Genomic DNA, 12,450 nt, shown 5'->3' with positions numbered 1-12,450 from the left:
GAAAGAGGGCGAGTGTTGGGCTGGTTATGTTTACAGCGTTCGAGATGAAGCCGGCTGGGGAGGCGGGAAGAAGTGCTGTTTGTTTTAGCAGGCCGGCTCGGGTCTTCTCAGGAAAAATAGCAGCTTCGGCTGTTCTAAGCTGCGAGTTCTTCATCCAGAACCATGCAGACGCCGTGTCCGGCCTGGCACTGGGCCTCCTGTTGGGGCTCGTGTTCGAGGTACCGCGCGGCATGCCCCGTTAGTTGAGTAAGGTTAGCAATCGCATCGTTCGGAACTAGAAGTAGCATTAAGTTCTGAGAGCAAATGACAGGCTTCCAAACGCGGTACTGCAGGCATTGTATGCTAGTAAGCTAAAGGAAGTGTAACCGAAACTTTTCACTCTGTGATCTGTTCATGCTTAGTACTATGTTAAATGCAGGGTTTCCTCTCAGGACGGCTTTCATTTGTTCCTATTCTCGAGGCTATGTGAGAAAGTCAATAGGTGTATTGCAGTTAGAAATGACCATTATAATGCTGTAAATGGAACTGTAAGAATTTCTTTAAGGGAAACTCTTAAACATAGGACTGTTTATCTGTCTTGCCTTAGTGCTGCTGAATATTATAAGATCTGTTGATGTGTGTAAGAAGACTCACTGGTTATAGAGAATGGAAAAGAGGCAGTTAGAAATTAGAAGTTAACATATTAATTTTTTCTTGTCTCTGAGAAACGTTATAATTTTCTGTGTGCCCAATACTGCTCCTTTTTGACAGCACTAATTCTTGTCTTCTCAGTAAACGTTTCTTTTAGTATATACTTCTTTTTAAGCCCTTGGTGTCATTTCATAGAAGGTTTTATATGATTTCTTTCTTCCTCCTAGAGAATTTTACATCATCCTCGTACCCTTGGCTATCCTGCCACAGAATGCCACTTAGGTGGGCTCCCATACTTGCAGTAGAGTGCAACGTTTGTTGCATCATGTCCTATACTTTGTAGATAAACAGAAAAGCTAACCTGCTGGCTTCTAGCAAAGATGCTTATTGCCATCTTCTCCTAAAGACCATTAAAAACAGCTTATTCATAGGAAAGCTAGCTTCTAAGCATTCCTTTAGAATGTTATCATGTTTGAGTGGATTCCACCAAAGGAAGCATATGATTTGTCCCATTTTTGAATGAAATGAGGTTGCAGTGAACATGTGGGAGTAACAAGAATTATGATAATTAAGTAATTATGCAGAAGGTATTTTATGTACTTTGTTAAATATGAAGTACAAGCTTCACAGTTAAGAGTTGTAACCAGTACATCTGTTTGTAGATGGCTCAAATTGCAAAGAGAATAGAAACAGCTCCAGATTCTGTATCAGCCTGCAGGCATCCCCAGTCATGGAAGGCAGCACAGTGAAGCCAGAACTATTGACCACTTCACTGTTGTCCTTTTGGCATGGAAAACAGTGGGGAAGAAGCATGCTCCCAAATTAAGGAGTGAAGCAGTGCTGTCAGAATGCCTTTGTTCAATGAAGATAGCAGTGAGTCTCATTCCATGGACACTTTAAGTTGGCATTGATGCTCTGGGCTGTTGTCACCACCAAACACATGAAACTACTTGTATAGCTGAGCAGCACAGCATGTTAGGAAATTCAACCGTTGTAGTTAATAGGGTTTTTTCCTCCCCCATTTGACTGTGTCAGTTTTGCCTTGTATAATTTCCAATTCACCAAACAGCTACTTTTCCAAGTGAGATACGCTGATAAGAGGCATCTGGCAGTAAATAGAGGCAGGATTGCTGCTTTTGATGGTGATGCTGACTTGTACTGCAGTTGATTTTTGTATGCCAGAAAAGGGGACATGTACTTTTTTTTTCCTTTATGAGAATTAATTTTCAAAGCACTCTCAATGATTGTAACTCCTCCTTAATTTCATGGGTGCATTCCCAGTATACTGAAGTGATATGCCACCTCAGTCTTTGCTACAGAGGACTTTTTGCATTGTTGTGCCACTCATTTCCTTAGTAGTTGGTTAAATGAATGCTCTGTATACTCCTGAGAGTTTTTCATTACGCTTTTAGAAAGTAGGTTATGTAACACCTGATGAAAATAGGTTTTTTTGTTGTTTATACTTGTTTAATTCGCATTTATGAGGATCAGCGTAAGTGAAAACGTAAAGACACAATAACATATTCCTTTTCTTTACAACAGTTTTCAGATGATTCCTGTTCTCCTTCTCTGATTTATAACCTAGATAACTGACTGCTTGTAAATGTAATAAATGCATTTGCTATTGGCCGTGTGAGATATAATTTCATATTTCTTGCAGCAAAAGAGCAAGTTACTTTTTTCCTCTTTTACTTATGTACTTTATACTTAACATTAATGACATTGAAGGGATTGAGTGCACCCTCAGTAAGTTTGCAGATGACACCAAGTTGGGAAGCAGTGTTGATCTGCCTGAGGGGAGAAAGGCACTACAGAGGGCCTGGATAGACTGGCTTGCTGGGCCAATGTTAACTGTGTGAGTTTCAATAGGGCCCAGTATTTTGGTCACCACAACCCCAGGTGACCCTATGGGTTTGGGGAAGAGTGGCTGGAAAGCTGCCTGACAGAAAGGGACCTTGGTGTACTGATGGGCAGTGGGCTGAATATGAGCCAGCAGTGTGCCCAGGTGGCCAAGAAGGCCAACGGCATCCTGGCTTATATTGGGAATGGAGTGGTGAGCAAGACTAGGGAAGTCATCCTGCCCTGTACTCGGCACTCGTGAGGCCCCACCTTGAGTACTGTGTTCAGTTTTGGGCACCTCAGTATAGAAAGGATATTGAGATGCTGGAGCAGGTCCAAAGAAGGGCAACAAGGCTGGTGAAGGGCTTGGAGAATATGGCCTGTGAGGAGAGATCGAAGGAACTGGGACTGTTCAGTCTGGGGAAAAGGAGACTGAGGGGAGACCTTATTGCTCTCTTCCAATATGTGAAAAGTGCTTACTTCTCGCTGGTGACAGGACGAGGGGAAATGGCCTTAAGTTGTGCCAGGGTAAGTTCAGGTTGGATATCAGGAAAAACTTCTTTACAGAAAGGGTTGTTAAGCAGTGGAATAGGTTCCTCAAGGAGGTGGTTGAGTCACCATCCCTGGATGTGTTTAAAAACTGTTTGGATGTGGCGCTCAGGGACATGATTGAGTGGAGGGCTGTTAGGGTAGTATGGTTAGATGAAGGGATTAGATGAAGGGATTGAGTGTACCCTGAGTAAGTTTGCAGATGACACCAAGTTGGGAGGTGGTGTCGATCTGCCTGAGGGCAGGGAGGCCTGCAGAGGGATCTAGATAAGCTGGATTGCTGGGCTGAGGTGAATGGGATAAGGTTCAACAAGGCCAAGTGTCGGGTTCTGCACTTTGGCCACAACAACCCCATGCAGCGTTACAGGTTTGGGGATGAGTGGTTGGATGACTGTGAAGAGGAAAGGGACCCGGGGGTGTTGGTTGATGCTCGGCTGAACATGAGCTGACAGTGTGCCCAGGTGGCCAAGAGGGCCAACGGCATCCTGGCCAGCAGGAGCAGGGAGGTGATCATCCCCCTCTACTCAGCACTGGTGAGGCCACACCTCGAGTACTGTGTTCAGTTTTGGGCCCCTCACTACAAGAAAGACATCGAGGCCCTGGAACGTGTCCAGAGAAGGGCAATGAAACTGGTGAGGGGTCTGGAGCACAAATCTTATGAGGAGCGGCTGAGGGAGCTGGGATTGTTCAGTCTGGAGAAGAGGAGGCTCAGGGGAGACCTCATTGCACTCTACAACTTACTGAAGGGAGGTTGTGGTGCAAAAGGGTCTGGCCTCTTCTCCCAGGCAAATAGTAGGACCCGAGGAAATGGCCAGAAGTTAAACCAGAGGAGGTTAGGTTGGATATTAGGAGAAACTTTTTCTCTCAAAGAGTGGTCAGGCACTGGAATGGCTGCCCAGGAAGGTGGTGGAGTCGCCGTCCCTGGTAATGTTCAAGAGGCGCCTGGATGAGGAGCTACGAGATGTGGTTTAGTGCTTGTGGTACTAATAGGAATGGGAGGGTGGTTGGACTAGATGATCTTGCAGGTCGTTTCCAACCTTGTGATTCTGTGATTCTGTTAGGTTGTGGATGGATTCGATGATCTTGAAGGTCTTTTCCAACCTGAGCAATTCTGTGATTCTATGATGTACCTGTGTTATAGCTTACTACTTTATCAGTTAGAGCAGCACAAGTGTTTGTTTTTCAAGTTTTGCAAGTTGGATAATTAATTATTTTCAGTTAAACTAAGCAAACACGTTTACATCTTATCACTCAGTTGTAGGTCACACAGTAGACCAGATTGTTAACAGATCTACTGCCACAGCTAAGGGCTAGATATGCTGCAGTATGGGAATGGGCAGAAATTATCAGGAACGTGGGGATGGCTGAAAGTGATGAGTATTTTGTGTTTGTTTTTTTTTTTTAAACCAGTTTTGCCACTGAAGAAAAATAATGTAAAGGTGTACTGTTAGTTACTTTGGATTGGTTACTTTATATCTTAGAAGGTAGTTGATTTTTCTTGCTTGATTTACCAGATAAAAATTCATGAGCGAGTTCTATGGTGATAGTTTGAATATTCAATTTGTTTATATGGACACTTAGCCAAAAAAAGTGATGTACTGGCTGTCTTGCAAGGTGAAACTTTTCATCTGAATTAATGCAATCTCATAACTTTTGAAATAAATAAAACCCACTGACACTTCTAAACACTTTCAAATATTGTTTAGTAGAACAATGAGTAATTTGATCCTTAGCTAAAAGGACATAATTCAAATCCTGACCCTATGTAGCAAGTGTTAAAGGAATTGCAACAAGGTGAACCTCCACATTTGTTGGAGATGAATAACAGTTTTGGGACCGCTTTGATATAGACTATGTGAGGGAGGACGTTTATTGATGGCATAATTGTCTTGTTTGAAGAATCTGATACCTTTTTCTTGTTTCCTTTTAAATTTTCAGGCCACAGCAAAGTACGTCGTCATCTTTATTGCTGTGCAGTACAGTGTCACCTATGCTATTGGTGAGATACAGTAAAATCTGTTCTGCTTTTGTGTAATAGGAAAGCTCAACTATTTAAAAGTTACCTTTTTTCCCCTTCTCAGAACTTCACGTTTGTAGTACAAATACCTTCCCAATTTTGGAGCAGTGTCAGGTAAAATCTCCTGTAGCAGTGACAGAAGTAAAATCCTTTTGTAGATACCAACTTGTTTCTGGTGTGACCTCTTCATAGGGTTTGGTTTTGTGTATGGCTGCATGCAAATGCTGTAATCAGGGTATAGATTCCTTTAGTACTAAAAGAAGGTTTGGTTGAGTTTTGGACCAGAAATTTCTGAGGTTTTCACTTGCAAATATGTTATATTGAGTATTTCTCTTGAGAAGTAGTGCAGGCAGGAATAGCATTTGATATGCAATTGCTTGTTCACTGGTAAAATATGAACAAAATATTAATATGAATAACTTGAAAAGAATATATATATATTTAATTAAGTGTATTGACAGCTTCACTCCATACCTTTTGGACCTTCTAAAAGTATTGTTCTGGCAGTACACAGAGCCAATATGCTATCCTGGCAAATATAGAAGAATTTAACCTGAAAACTAAACAGTAATTCAGATGAAGGCAATGAAAGCTTGAAAACTCATCTTCTAGCACAAAACTGATTAATTTTAAGATAATGTTTGAAAGCAGCTAGAAATCTTATTACTTTTTCATCATGAGCTCATCAGTTAACACTCACCCTTAATACTTACTGCCTATATGTGTGAGGGATTTTGAATCTATGTGACTTTTCATCCATAGATTGCTTGGCAGAAGGACTTTAGTAGCACGATTTCCTATCAGCTGTTGAAAGCTATGGTCAAGACTCCTTGATAAGCATGACTGTTTTTATCAGTATGCTTGCATACAATTCCCATTCATTTACTGTGTGCCTTTGCCTTGGGTAAAGCTTTCTGTTGCATCTGTTTCCTGTGGTATGAAGATTTAAATTGTTTTAATAACAGATTTATGGGGAAAATGCAGGTACAGATTTGCAGTCCATTAATGAACAACTGAAACTTTTATGTAACTCTCTATGCAATCCTAAATCTCATTAGGATTACCTGTCTGGGTGCTGTTTGTCTAACACAGGCCTGGATGATGTGGCGATCTATAAATTTTCAGCTGAAGAAATGGAGATAGCATATTAAGAAAGGAAAAAATAAGAATAAACCAACCAAAAAGGAAGTGAGCAGAAGTTGGTGGCGTAATAAATATTTACTGAAATGATATATTTTTAAGTTCTTTCCAGTCTAAATGTTTTCATCTGAGATGTCTTTCTGTGAAAGCACAAACGTATCTGTCTTCTGATATTATTCTTAGATATGTTTAGGCTTCCAACCCGAGCCATTCTATGATATGTACATAATAGCTTCTTCAAAATTATGACATGTTCTTCTCTACTTGCTAACAGGATGGCACACAGAGCCAGCCATGGTTAGTGTTACCTTTGGTGATCCTTGGGATTAGTGTTGTCACTGAACTCTGTATTTATCTAAATGTGAGAAATATTTTCTGAAACGGATTTAATGTTTGTTTTTTTTCTATTTGAAATCTGTCTTTTATAATGCCTCAAATCTGATTTCATAAGAAGACTGTCATCTGTATCTTCTCCCTTCTGTATCTCGTCTATTCTGTTTCTAATATGTTTCAGACCATTAAAATTCAGTTTGTTTGCTTGTTCTTCTCAATAAAGACATTATATAAAGAATGTCAGACTTATTGAAAAAGAACTCTGAAGGAACATCTCAATTACTGGCAAAGGACAACTAGTGGAAGAAGTATTTTTAATAAATGACAGTATATGACTTTCAAATCCCAGTATTTTGTCACTTGGGAGTTAGGAAAGTTCTATGAAATTTCCTATTTCTGTTAGCATATATGTATATATTGAATACAGTGTCAGCATATGTCTGTTATACCTTTTTGAAATGAATCTATGTGTGTTAGTTTCTACCAAGAAAGGTTAAATCTCTTATGCTTGGATTACCAGCTGAGTCAGCACTATGTGAAATCAGCTGGAAGATTTTAGGCTGTAACGTTTTTCCTTATCATTACAGAGCAGCCTTTCTGCAGATGCATTTGTTTTTATTCTTTAGACTTGGAAACTGTTTTCTCTCAGTGAATAATTTCATTGCTTTTTCTGCATTAGAGTATAGAAATTAGTACAGTTCTTAAGTTTCCAAGAGTACTATAATCTGAAATGGCAGATATGATACTGTAGTTTGACTTTGCTTCAGCTGAGCAGAATAAAGAACAGCACATGGCTCTGATTGCAGAGGTGGGAAGATGTTCTACATGTTAATCACCTATTTTTAAATGCAGAAGTTCTCACAGCTGTAAAAAGGCTTTAAAGGAGTGCATGGGTTCACTAAACCTCTAGCTCAGCTGTAGCTTTAGCTGTAAGTCATTTTTCTAGCCTGCTTAAAGGTGAATAGACTCCTCTTGTACTCCTTACTTTTTTAAGATGAGAATCCATATTCATGTGCAGTTAATGTATGTGAGTGGTTCTGCATGATGTGCTTAGGTTCACAACAAAATAGGAAAAGAATATAGACTTCAGGCCATTAAGAATGGAGACTTATGTAGCTGGTAGTCAATTTCAGATTTGATTGGCAAAAAGTGAACTAGAAGTTAAGTGTACTGTAACTTGTTTATACACTGTGTTGTTCCATCTGTTCCACTACAGATTCTTTTCATGCTTAAAACAAACAAAAAATATAAAATGTAGAGAATTTCTAGAAGTCATTTCCACAAAAGTTTGTGAAAGTATAGCCTAAGAGATTTAATTGCTGAGGGTTTAGTCTGTGAGTGGCCAATAAAGCACTGAAGTGGCTAATAACGGGCTAAATGCAAATTAGACCTCAGGAAGATCCTGAAGTTTTCTGGAACCTGAGAGAAGTTATGTTGGTAGGACTTCTCTTTGTTTACTACAGATTTGATATTCCTCATTAAGCATCTGACTGCTGGAGAAAGGGACAGCAGACTTAAGAACAGGAATCAAACAAAAAATTGCTTCTACTGAGCTTTGTACAAAGTTCTTAAAAGTTTTAGATTCCTAACTTTAAGTAAGTTTCAGCTGAAGGAAATACTTGGGCTTTTATTTATTTATTGTTTTCCTTTGGTCTAATTCCTGTGGTTTTTTTTTCCATGGGAAGCTGAATTATGTTTCTGCTTACTGCATTTTAATTTTCTTTATTTATAATTACAGCTATCACTGTCAGTGGAGCAGCAAAATTATAAAATAGAACATAACTTTGAATAAGAAAATCAAAACCAGTATCAACAAAGCTAGTATCAACAAACATCTGACAGAAGATTGTTACGAAAATTGACCCTGCAAAGCTGTTATTTTCATTTGTTTAATTATTTAGGTGGGTGCCATCAGTTTGTATTTTAAAAACATTGTTCTTAATAACCCTAAATTTATTGTAGGTCCTCTTTAATCTAGATTAACCCAGTAGTCATGTTCAAATTTCACTTAAGTTTAACAATGAAAATGGGCAAGAAAATAAGTTGAACTTCTCTGTGGTCAGAATTTGTTCCATTTCTGTAATACCTTCGGTATGCTGTCAGAGTCTAAGCTGCTTGTTTTTATGTTTTTACAAAATTGATATTCTGTGACAGAAAGTTCCTACAATCGATGTCTGTTTGTTACCCCTGCACCTGTCTGAGAGGGTTTTTTTTTAATTATTGCATTCATCTTAAATGAAGCAAGAGGTATGTCTGGAATCCATATAGCATGGTAAGGCCACTGAAAGCATTCACAGTAACTTCTAAAAATACAAAATGTTGTTTAGGAGCCGGAGTTTGCAGCAATTTCTAAACGCTCAGTACTGTGGAAAGCTGTGTAATTATGTAAGTAATTAATTTCATTATGTTTTAGACCAATAAGTTGGGGTGAAGGAAGCAATATTTCATCTGTACTTGTTCCTTATTATTAGAATGGGCTGCTCCATCAACTTCAATTGAAAGCACAATCTGTTGCCTTGTGCCACCTGAACGTTGACTTTCACCACAAAAGGTTCTAACAGTAAGAGAAATGGGTGAAAGAGCACTGATATTGTCAAGAAGATGATGTTAGATGTTTAGCTAAAAGCCTTAGTAGCTGGAACACACATCGTGAATTTACTGACCGGAACAAGAGAGTCTTGTTTACAAATAGTGTTGTTGTAACATTTTCTTGTAGTACAGTTATTCCCTGACATGCAGAGTTGCTCCACTTTGAAACCAGTTCATTTTGATTAATGTGTGAGTAGCTGATTGCAATAAATATAGTGGGTTTTAATTCCTATTAAACTGCTGTTTTTATTTCAGTTGATTTGTCTGTTCTTTTTCTTGTTAACCAATTGGAGTGTTAAAATGCATTTTTATTTAAGAAATCATGAAAACATAACTCCATTAGTTGTTGTATAAGCTAAACTTATGCTTTATTTAAAATTTGTTTAGAAAGTCCAATCACATTGCTGAAGCACTACAGTGTATGTCTCAGATAAGATTTTTTTTTTCTTTTTAACACGAAATCAATAGCATGAGCTGTTTTCTTGAAAATTTAAGAAGACAAATCAGTTTTGTAGAGTGACTCCCATCTGAAAGAGAGAACATTTTTTGGAGAAGAATAATAGATGATGGAAAATGATGACCAAGTGAGTTATGGCAATGTCTAAAATGTAAGCCTGCATATTTGTCTAAGTGTGTACATCCATTAGGCTTTTCTTAACTGAGAAATTATTGGAATTGGGTTCAATTAAATTATTACATAAATTAACCTTAATGCATATAAGTATATTTTTGACAACTGTTTAATACATTTAGGCTTCCAAAGACTGCTTTAAAAAGAAAATGCACCAGCAGGTGGAGCAAATAGATAAAAATGCTATGCTACTGTTCTACAGCTACATTTATTAAGATGATCTTTTAAGATAAGTACAAGAATTTCAAGGGGTTTATTAATTTTTGTAGAGATCACATTTTAATGAAAAGTGAAGGTATTTTGTTACTCTATCCATTATATAAAGTGAGAGGTAACTTTGATGTTGTTTCTGTTTATAATTGGAGCAACAGAAATTGAAAATTAAAAGGGAGAAAAACCCACAGTATTTGTACTGTATTGACACGTGAAGTTCTGATTAGTGCTGGGTCCAAGATGTCAAATGCAGTGAGTGTAATTCAAAGACCTTATGATCTATATGTAAGAAATATGAAGAATATGCAGTCTGCCCAAATGAAAAACCAGCAGAAGTAAATTCCAGTGTTATTGCATACTATCACTAACTTATCACACCCTGCTCACTTCTTGTTCTTGCCCTGATGAATGCTCTGTTGTAATTCACAGTGGAAGGAGAGAACCCTGCAGGAAACATTACTTGAAAGAAATAGAATTGTTAAGTAGCAGATCTTGTGCTCTCAGGAGATGCAACAGGACCTCACTTCATTTAAGGTACCCTAACAACATGAATTATTTCCTTATTTGTTGATATTGTGATAAGGAATCTCTACCAGTTGGTTAAAATTGAATTTGCAATTAGAAGCACACACTTAAAATTTTGAAGCTCTTGTGTAGTTTAATGACGAAGTAAAATCTAAGGTCAAATTTGTTTTTGTTTTGTTTTTTCTTCAGAATTTGAGCATATTCTGATTTGTTTCATCTCTAGATTTGCTTGGCTTTCTAATATTTGTTTTAGAGATAGCTGAAGTCTCACATAATAGCAACTTACTCATAGGTGCCCAACGCTAGTTTAATGTATTGATTTAGGAATTATGGGAAGGCATACTTAATTGCTTTATTTGTTTTTCCATCTTGAATACCAGTTCTGCCTGTGGTCCTGTAGTGAACTCTGTATGAGGAGATGGCAGGACTTAAGCCAGTTCCATTATTTCACACTATAAACTTCAACTTGATAAGAGCCTTTTCATATGGCTGCTTTGAGTAGCTGACACGTATCCCATGTTCTCCACACAGCTCATTTTGGTCTGGAATGTTTTAAATTCTGGTTCTAAAAAAAGTATTGAATGTAAGACTCCTGCAGTCGGGGTGGAGGTGATGCTTTGTGGGTCCCTGTCCCATCTCCTTGTGTTCTGCCTTACAGGTGCCCAGCAAACACTGCTGTCATTTAGCTTCAGAACCGTGCCTCCATATAGCTGAAATAAAAACTGATGCTATTTATGTTCGTTTTAACTTCATTCCAATCTGTTTGCATTACATGAACATTTGCTTCAACAGACGTTGTTTTTTTCCCTGTTGAAGCCGAGCAGATTGTGCTTGGTATCGCAAGTCCTCCACAAACATTCCATAGCTGTGACTGAGCGCTGCGTGCAGGACCGGCACCTTATCGTATTTTAATCCTTCAGCATAAAAAATACTTTTATTAAATCCCGCCTCGGTGCGACTTCCCATAGTCTCCTCACAGCCGCAGCGCAGCAGGGGCTGTGTGCACAACCCTTGTGCACAGCAAGGGCAAATGCGGCAGGGCCGGGCCCACTGCGGCACGGGGCGCTCCCGGGGCCGGCGCTGCGAGGCAGCTCCCGCCCAGCCGCCGGCACGCAGCGGCACTACGAGTACCGGGATGCAGCGCGCGGAGGGGCGGGCTCCGTGGGCACTACAGATCCCACAGTGCTCCGCGCCGCCCGGTGGCTCCGCTCGGGGAGGCTGGTTCCTATTTAAATCTAGGCAGCGAGGAAAATGGCGGCGAGAGGTTGAGCGAGGGGGAGACGGGGACGGAGCTGCGCCTTGGCTCCTTTCCCAGGTGAGCGGGGTTTGGAGGGAGGGAGCGACGAGCGGAGGGAGGAGAGTTCTGGTTCTCGTTCTCGTTCTTCTGCTCCCAGTGCCGGGGTGGGACCGGGCTGCGGAAGGCGGGCTGCCCCTTGCCGGGGAAGGAGCGGCTCGGGGCTGGCCCTGAGGGGCGGCTCTCCTCCCTCTCCCCCTCCCCAGCTTGGAGGTGTCTCCCCGAGGGGAGGAGGACGGGGCGCGCAGCCGGGCTGTGTGAGGGAGCGATCCCTGCTGAGATCGGGAGCTGAGAGCATTCCCAAGGCGGCGCGCGAATGCCTCTGTCTCTTTACAACCATTGTAACTTCGGCGCTGCGTGTAGTTCGGAGGCTTTCCTGAGGCAGCGGTCGGAGGCTGCTGTGCTGGGCGGGAGCCTTCCCGTAGCGCTGTGCGATGCGTATCTGAGCGAGGTGAGTTTGGGTGGAGGTTCCTCGCGTAACGCCGAGAGAATCGGGATCGCTTTAGATTCCCGAGACTTATGTTGAGAAGCGTGTGACCCTGCGCTCCTCAGCCTGGGCAGGAGGTGTGTTTGGGTGTCGTACCTGGATTGGAATCGCCCCGTCTGCCATTCAGCTGGGTTTGTCTGACACAGAGGCGGTTCCAGAGACCTTGTTATCTGCATTCTGCTTCTGATCGTCCTGTAGCCTGG

The 12,450-nt window shown here is 40.6% G+C and overlaps 1 protein-coding gene across 16 annotated transcripts in view; it reads left to right on the top strand.

Moving 5' to 3' along the window:
• Positions 1 to 7,394: 7,394 nt before the first annotated feature.
• NCOA3 (nuclear receptor coactivator 3) overlaps positions 7,395 to 12,450 on the top strand; it is a 78,700-nt gene continuing 73,644 nt past the window's right edge. For 6 of the 16 annotated variants that reach the window (XM_048963234.1, XM_048963235.1, XM_048963215.1 and 3 more), the window contains exon 1: positions 11,655 to 11,781. The gene's annotated coding sequence lies outside the window, so the exon portion shown is untranslated. Of the gene's footprint in view, positions 7,466 to 8,246; positions 8,894 to 9,565; positions 9,682 to 10,370; positions 10,476 to 11,654; positions 11,782 to 11,848; positions 12,212 to 12,282 lie in introns of those variants that run through there. The other 10 variants (XM_048963232.1, XM_048963219.1, XM_048963225.1 and 7 more) reach the window with 8 other exon arrangements.

This window comes from Lagopus muta, chromosome 16, assembly GCF_023343835.1.
Source record: "Lagopus muta isolate bLagMut1 chromosome 16, bLagMut1 primary, whole genome shotgun sequence".
Taxonomy (NCBI): Eukaryota; Metazoa; Chordata; class Aves; order Galliformes; family Phasianidae; genus Lagopus; species Lagopus muta.
Note: the sequence above shows the minus strand (reverse complement) of the source record. Positions and strands in the feature narration are given on the sequence as shown.